Genomic DNA, 9219 nt, shown 5'->3' with positions numbered 1-9219 from the left:
AACACATCTTTCTAACCTGGTTCAATCATCGATTATCGAACCACTAAACCTGACTCCATCATTGAATCTGGCTCTGATACCACTTGTTGGGACCAAAAATAAGCAGGTGTAAACGCGGAAGCTAGCAATGCAAACCTCGAAAGACCACGAGTAAGAAGACAACGAAAAATATACCAAAAGACACAAAGATTTAACGTGGTTCGGTCAATCGACCTACGTCCACAAAGGAGATGAGCAATCCACTATAAATATGAGAGTACAAAATACAGAGGGAAACAACCTCAACCAAATTCACTCAGAATACATGGGAGGTTCACACAAGTGATAACGTATCAAACTTGTGGCCCACAAATTCTCCCTCTAACCAAAACTCTCAAAGCCCTTAAGACTACATTGTGAATGCTGATTAAGTTAGAAGGAACATTCCTCTATTTATAGAGTCCTAAACCTTTTCCTACAAGAAAAGGATTAGTCAATCCAAAACCTTTTCCTAAAAGGAAAACCTATTTATGGTATGAAATTTAGGGCAAATAAAACCCAACAGATCCAATAAACAACTACAGTTGTCGATGGTGGTCAATTGACTGGGATGACATTGAAATCTTTGAGGATGGTTCACGAGACCACTCTTCCGAAGCTCTTATACATACTGCGGCAGAAAATGTAAGAATGGTGTCGCCGGCGATGGTCGTGCTAATATTGGAAGGATTGGTTTTGGGTTCCAATTTGATGGATATGCTGTTGGTTATAATTGGGTCGGGTGTTTTAATGTGGGTGATGGGTGGGTTTTTTAATTAAAAATGTAAAATATTAATATTAAATTAAATTCAGAAAATCATTTGGATGGAGACACGTGTCCCTCCGTTAGTCCAAATTGTAAATACTTTCTAAAATTTAGACGGTAAGGATATCATTGTCCTAAAAGTATAACAAAGGGTATTTAGATACCATTTATAATAGTTTGGGGGTATATTTGTTCTTTTTCCCTTAATAATAACAGTTATTATTTACTCCCTCTGTTTCAAAAAGAATGTTCATATTTCTTTTTTAGTTTGTTTCAAAAAAGAATGACTCATTTCCTTTTTTGGCAACACTTTAACTTTCCACGTGGCATGTTTAAGACCACAAGATTAAAGGACATTTTAGTACATTTGACATAACTTTAATTTATAACCACAAAATTAAAAAGTTTTTTTTTCTTAAACTCTGTTTCAAATAAAACTAGGTCATTTTTTTTTAAATAGAGATAGTACCCCCTTTTTTTTTTTATAGTAATGCAATCTATTTAAATATTATATGTAGACATAAAAATAATATAGTACAAATGAAATATCTTAAAATACAATATATTATAAGAGTATATAGCAAAATCAGATTAGTACAATATAACCTAGTTTAACTTGACATTAAATTTAAGAAAATGAAGAAAAAATATTACTTTTATGGTCCTAAGTCAAATTTATGTCAATTATATTAAAATATTTTTGATCTTATTATTTTAAATATGCAAAAAATGAAATTAAATGTTGCTAAAAGAAATAGTAATTCTTTTTGAAACAAGTTAAATAGGAAGGTAAGTCATCTTCTTTTTTAGGGAAAAGGGTCTGATATACCCCTCAACTTTGTCATTTAGAGCTGATATACCCCTGGTTTTGAAAGTGGCTCATATATACCCCTACTTGTAAACAAATGGCTCACATATACCCTTTTCCTCTAACGGAAATGGAAAAAAAAATAATTTTAATCTAAATTTTTATTATTTTTTTTTAAAAAATATAATCCTATATGAGTAAATTTAATCCTCGTCAAACATATTTTTTTTGACTTTTTTTTGTTTCAATGACTAATTTATAATTATTATTTTGATAATCAAATTTATTTATGTTTCACTAATATTCTTGTAAAACTTATTGTAGATGACCAAATTTTTTCTTCGAATACAAAATTAAATTACAATACACACAAAAAAATAGTTTAATTTTTTATTTTTTAAACTAAGGAATGAAAGATAAACAAAATAAGAATAAGAAATTCAAATAATTATAGTAAAAGAAGTCAAAAAATAATTTATATATGAAAAAAATTAAAATATACCTTGAACTTCGATAGAAGAATCATATATACCCCTAAATAATTTTTTAAAAATTTTTAGAAGTAATAAATATAAATTTAAAACTAATTTTTTAACTTCCGTTAAATGAAGGCTATATGTGAGCCATTTTGTAACGGCAGGGGTATATGTGAGCCGTTTGTATAACGGTAAGGGCATATATGAGTCGTTTGTATAACAAGGGGTATATCAGCTCCAAATGACAAAGTTGAGGGGTATATCAGACCCTTTTCCCTCTTTTTTAAAATAGAGAGCATAATTTTTTGTTTATGTAATCAAAAAAGTTGATTTTTTGAGTAATTACAGTATTAAGATACTAAAATAGAAAATCTAAATTTAATTTGATTTGATTTTTGATTTTCATATGGACCTAACTTAAAGGCGGCACATACTCAAACAAAGATAGAGTTGAGAATGATGACTGGTTCATTATGTGAATATATATTTCCCGATTGATGCACTTTTCAGTTGAGGTGAAAACTAAAATCAGTACGTAATAAATAGTATTTCAAGAAGATTAAAAAGTAGAGTATGTGCAAAAGCTTATGTCAAATTCATTTACTCTCAAAACCTAAATTCAAGTAAAATTAGGAATATAAAAAAAATGAAGTCTCAATAAATATCTTAATAATTACTTAGTTACTTAAAAATGTCGTCCTTGAGTCTCGCTAAAAATATTTAAATCGAGACGAGTAAGGGATTAATTATATAAGACATAAGGAATTGATGTAGAAAGATAAACCATACTCTTATCATTCGGTATAATTGGACTATTTTTTCAACAAATGCATATGGAACATTTTCATTTAACAAATTCATCACATACAATCATCTTATCTATTACAACAATCAACTTAAGTATACTCTTTTTTTTTCCTAAAAGAAGATCAATCAAAACATTAATATCTTTCAAATTACTTTAGCCGTGAATGGCAGCAAGTCTGTTGATCAAAGCCAAAGCATTACTGGTCAACTGAGCAACTTCAAGTATTTTTCCTCTCACAACTGTTTTAACTTTCCCGTTCATCACTTTTCCGGCGAACCCTTCGGTACACGTGTCCTCGTCCGTCAAGGCGGCACTCACCCATGTTTGAATATCATTCATTTTCAAATCAAAATCTTTTCCCTTCAATTCCTTCATTTCCCCGAAAGATTTTTTAATTCCACTAACTGCGTCACTTAATTCCTCCACACAGTCACGCATGGCGCCTACTTCTCTAGGCGTCATGCCTTGACTGTGTGACAATTTCAACATCATAGCGGATGTTGATTGGGCTGTTTCGAGGCTAACGGTGAGAGATTCATGTGCTAAAAGTTGTGGAGAAACTCCAATAGCATTTGAACGACTTGATAATGAACTGAAACACAGAGTTGGATAAGTTGTTGACTTACAGGAGGTTCGTATAAAATCCGTATTTGTTTCTCCCGCTGCTGGCCTTGCGGCGGAAACTGAATTAAGAAATTATCAACGCAATTGAAATAAGAAAATATGTGAAAAAATAACCACCTGCCATCTCTCTTAAATTTAATGTGTTTTTTTTTTGTGTGTGTGTATCGATAACTAAAATAATTAATTGAGTGATGATGAATTTAGGGATGGAGGATTCTGAATTTATAGAAAAGTTTTGTGGATATAGTACAGTACTATTAAATTAAAAAACGGTTAATTATTATGCGAGTTCATGTATGTGTCTCTGGCGTGCTGCCAAGGACATTCCTTGTAGGTCCTAGGGGTGGGCACAATTTGTGAAAACACGAATCTGAAACGCAAATTCTGTTTTGTTGAATTTTTTTTTTTTTGACTTTTAGATTTTTGATTTTAAATTTGAATTTTTATATGAATTCGACTTCTTTTTATTTCTTCTTTCTATTTTTTCTAAGATAATTATACATGGTACCGGAAGAAATCGTATGAGGCGAAAGTCTCACCTGTAGTTCTCTGAGAAGGGAGTGATAAAATAAATGACTAAAATTTAATTTTATAATGTAAATCTCTAACCATGAAATTTACTTTAGGAATTATTTAGGAATTAGTTATATTGTATTTGGACTTATTTAACTTTTAAAGTTCATTTTTTTTCTTATTATTATAATATTTTTTGTTTTGACATGAGTTTACCGCATTTGAATTTGTTTAATTTCAAATCTTGATGCTTCTATTGGTAGGAACTTTTTTTATAATGATTTTATTTATTGCATGGCCATGCATGAATATCTTATTTGAAGATTCGTAATAGGAATGAGCATTATTATAACAATTCTTGTTTTATGATAAAAATAGTACATATCTTGTTTGGATTACTCTCACATCTTATAGATAGATAATAAAATAATTTATTCACAAAGTTAGATTTAACTTTATAAAGAAAGGATTTAAAATAAAATAGAATATTACATTTGTGAATAATATTTCTTTTTTTTCAATGCAAAGGATAAGTTACATCTTTTAACCCTCCATAATTTATATATGTGAAAATTGTTAAGTCGTTAATATATGTAAAATAGAAAAGTTACTTCCTTATTAATGGTTCACATTTATTTCAAGTGTTAGTTTCTTAACTTCGTAAGAAATATTCAGAAGACTTAAAAGTTACTTTTGTATTATGACAAATTTATCATTAAAGTAAGAGTTATATTTCATTATATTAATTATACATTAGTTTTTTACATTCTTTTAATGCTATGCAAATTTACAAATTACCAAGCACCACCCTTAATATGATAGATAAAGTTCAGCGTGATTTCTTGTGGGGGTCGACTTCTATTAAAAAGAAAATACACTATCTAAATTGGGATATTGTGACTAAGCAGAAATTAGAAGGTGGCCTGGGTATAAATAAAGCTAAGGTAAAAAATAAAGAATATGTTGATAGCTCTATAAGATCGTGTAAATCAATAATTGCTAAAAATATTAGAGGAGGATGGGAATTTTGTAAGAAAGGTATTTTATTGGAATGCAGTAACGGATACTCATATAAGTATTTGGCACTCTAATTGGATTCCTCCGAATTGCTCTGTTAGATCTTTAATTCAAGGCCCTCTATTTATTACTGACATTAATATGACTATCACTGCCATTTATATGAATAATTCTTGAAATTTTAAAAACTGTTCCTTTGTTTTTCCTAAAGATATTAAGCATAAAATTAATATGGTTATCTTTACGGAAGGTTTAAGGAATAATGATTTCCCTTCTTGGTCTCTTAATAGTAATGGATTGTTCTCTCTTGCTAATTATAACTGGACATGGGATATTCCAACTCTTAGGAAAATCAGATTCTTCTTATGGCTATTTTCGCATAATCGTCTCCCTTTAAATTCCTTTTTGCATAGACTTAATATTATTCCTTTATTTACATGCAGCATTTGTAATCAGGAAGAAGAAGATATTTATCATATTTCTTTGGGTGTCCAATTGTTCTTACTTTTTGGTCAAAATTTCACATAATTTTACCATCCTTTAGTGAATTTTGGCTGGAAGAATTTAAATCTTTAAATCATAAATTTGAAAATCACCTTTTGTCTTGGAATTTCTTTTATCCGTTTGCTCTCTGGCATATTTGGCTTAATAGGAATCACAATATTTTTAATAATCATGTCAGAGATGTCAACATTGATCATCTTATAGCTGTATTCTAGAATTTAAATATTCTACTCATACCATAGGATGTGAAAATAAACATTGTGATATTATGGTTAAATGTTTCCCCCTTTGATGGGAGGAAACAAACTTAATGTTGATGGCTCTTATAGCAATGATAATCAACATTCTGGCATTGGAGGTTTATTTCGTGATTGTAAAGGAAACTGGATTGCAGGATTCTATAAAAAAAAAAGTAAAGGTATAAATCATACCCATATGGAGCTCCAAGCTTTTCTTCATGGTCTTGAGGTAGCCAGAATTAATAATCTGAGAATTACTGAAGTTGAAACAGATGCGACAGAGGTGATTATGCAACTAAATCAACCTTCTCAACTTTTTGTTAACATTATAAATGATTGCAGGTTTGCATTGAAGAAACTGGGGAATCCCAGGTCCGACATAATTTTCGAGAAGGAAATACAGTGGCTCATATTTTAGCAACAGAAGGATATCAAAGAGCCACAATAACTGATCTGCAGTTTTTGATGGAACCTCCAATATGGATTAAAGAATCTCTAGAAAATGATTATATTGAACGTTATGTTAATAGAAAAACAAATATGCTCTTCTGTAATTATCTTAGCAAGTTTGATAATCTTAGTGTTTTGAACTCTAGGGTAACAGTGAATGAGGATGACCAGTAGTTAATCCCTCATACAAAATCGCTGCAATTGGTGAAACTTTTTTTTTTCTTTGTAGTAGCCTGGCTATTCACATTACTAATAAAAAAAATAGTAAATTAATGAAGGTAAGTTATAATTATCTTTTCGCTTATAGAAAACCACTTAAAAGGTTAAAAAAGATAAAAAAAATTTCACCAAAATTGCGCCATTAAAAAAAAATTTAGTATTTTAGAAAACGTTTTTCCAAAAACGCTGCATGGACATGGACAGTGATTTTCCTTTAAAGTGGAAATTTTTTTAGACAAAATTACGATAGGTCAGCGATTTTGATTGTTTAACGAAATAACGGCGTCAAAGCAAAATCATAACCCCACTAGCGATTTTCCCTCTTTGGCTAAAAAAAATTTGATTTATCCTTTTAAAATTTGTCTATTTTTTACCCTTTGGACTCCGGACTCAAATTTAAATACTAGACCAATGGACTCAATATAGAGGAATATGGTTGGATTATCTTGATCTTCTCACTATTTTTTCTTTTTTCAGTTTTAATTTATACTTTTTTTAGTAAAATCCCTATTGACTAGTGTACAACTCAAACTCCCAAATTGTAATAGTCCAAGCCACTAGGATAGGATGATGTTATGACTTATGAAAAGCATTGCAATTTGCAAAAGAGTGGAGACTACTTTGGATTTTGGAAAGTTAAATTGGGGACCATTGAAGGGCTTGCTCTGTCAGCCAAGAAGCCTTGTGGATAAACTATACTCAACAATATTTTTTTTTATTAAAGAGGATAAAGATTGGGTCACGATTGGGGGTTTTAATTTTGAAGAAGATGGTCTCTTATTCCAATTTTGGTCTAACAAGTTGTATTGGTATGAAAATGTTGCATTCTTGTGCCAAAATCAATGAATTTGTAGTAACGCAACCCTATTTTTTGCAATTTGATTTTTCAACAAATGAAATCCAGTTAGAAGTTTTAACATAAAATAAATTATGTCACAGCAAGTGTGGTGTTACAACTGAAAGATACTAGAAAATGGACTAAGTGACAGTGACATTGAAGGTCCTTGTGCAGCCTTTTGAATACAATTTCAAACTTGTTACACTCAACTTCTTGTTCGTTGCTAATTCACTCCTTATTTGCGAAGGAAAATATAACTCTTTGATGACAAGATCTCAAACAGTTAAATGGGCAAGCATTAGCGAAAGAAAATTCCATCGTTAAAAGTTATATATATAGTTAATAAAGAGAATCTTGATGGCTAAAATCACTTGTAACAATCAAAATAGTTTTTGTCATCAAATTTTATTTATGATCGATCAACAAATTAGTGAAAGAAAAAAAAATGTCAATGTTTATATAATAATCAGAATTTATATCGTTATTAAAAGACCTTTAACGATTGAATTTTTAATATCAAAATTTTTTATAATCGATGATAAACGAGTTTTGATCTATTATTTTTTCACTCGCTAAAAATATTTTCACTTGCCATAGACCCCCTTTTTTTTTTTTAAGTAGTAAAGGAGATCCAATATTTTATCGTTTTTTCTTGTAGTAAAGGGGATCCAATATTTGATGTGTTTTCCCTTATTATGTTCAGTGGGAATGTGGTTGAAAGATAGTAGAACATGGAGTAAGTGACAGTGACAGTGAGGGTCCATGTACAGTCTTTGACTACAAGTTCAAACTTGGCTAGTTTCAAATTGTTTGTTAGTTACTTAATTAGGCATTCAAATGACTTAATTTGACGTCGGTAAACTAAAGTGGCTGCTAAAGTTAATATAGCTGCTTCTTATAAAAATAATAAAACTCCAACGAAATAAAGAAGAATACACGTCGGCTGTCTATATAATATTGATATATAAATGCCCCAAGTGGCAGATAAAACAATTAGAGCTCTTTAATTAAATCAGCTCAGAGTGTTGAACGGATCTATAATTTACAAATAAATAAATAAAATGGATGTTCTTTTTTCAGTTGACCTTGAAACTTGTGCCACTTTTGATAGAGGGGCATGTGCAATTATCGATAAAAAAAATTGGTTTTCCATCTACTTGGGCACTGGCTATATTTTATTACATTCATATTATTGATTCTAAAACTATAGAGTATATATATATAATATAAAGGGAATAAACTTGGTAAATATTTTATTCGTTTGGTAACTCGCATGAAATTTGGTATCCTTCTACTGTCTTGTCCGGCTCTTGATACTTCTTATGCTAATTCGCATGAAATGTTTCTCCTCTACTAAGTTTTACGATAAAGTATTAAAAATAATTTATTCGACAAATACTAAATATAATTAGTTTCTTTGTTTCTATTTTCGTGTCATATTTTAAAAATGAATATTCCTCATTATTTATCATTTTATAAAATTATGTATAAATGACATCGGTCTTTCAATTTTATCTTTTGAAAGTTTTATCTTTGAAAATATATTTTTGATCAACATTAAAAAAAAACTAAAATAATTTATGTTCATTTAGGGTGTGTTTGGTATGGAGGAAAATGTTTTTCCATGGAAAATGGTTTCCTAGAAAACAAGTAGATTTTAGACTTATTTTCTCATGTTTGGTTGGTTAGTTAAAATATTTTTTGAAAATGATTTTTGTGTTAGATTTATGAATGAAAAATATTTTTGAGAGACATATTTTATTTTACTAGATTAAAAAATAATTTATGAAATTGAAAATATTTTTTAAAAATAAAACTATTATTTTTTTGGGTGGTGGTAGGGGTAGTGGGTGGGGACAGAGGTAGGGTGTAGGCGTGAAAAAATAAAAATTTGAAGTTGATAGTATTTTTGAAAAACAAAATTAATGTTTTTGATTGT

The 9219-nt window shown here is 29.6% G+C and overlaps 1 pseudogene across 1 annotated transcript; it reads right to left on the bottom strand.

The window, feature by feature from the left end:
- Positions 1–2883: 2883 nt before the first annotated feature.
- On the bottom strand, positions 2884–3694 carry LOC107014603 (annotated as a pseudogene). The gene has a single exon (XR_001456255.2). The product of XR_001456255.2 is annotated as a 21 kDa protein-like (transcript).
- Positions 3695–9219: the final 5525 nt, after the last annotated feature.

This window comes from Solanum pennellii, chromosome 3 (genome assembly GCF_001406875.1).
Source record: "Solanum pennellii chromosome 3, SPENNV200".
Lineage (NCBI taxonomy): Eukaryota > Viridiplantae > Streptophyta > Magnoliopsida > Solanales > Solanaceae > Solanum > Solanum pennellii.
The sequence above is the reverse complement of the archived record's forward strand: the minus strand, read 5'-3'. Positions and strand labels throughout refer to the sequence as shown.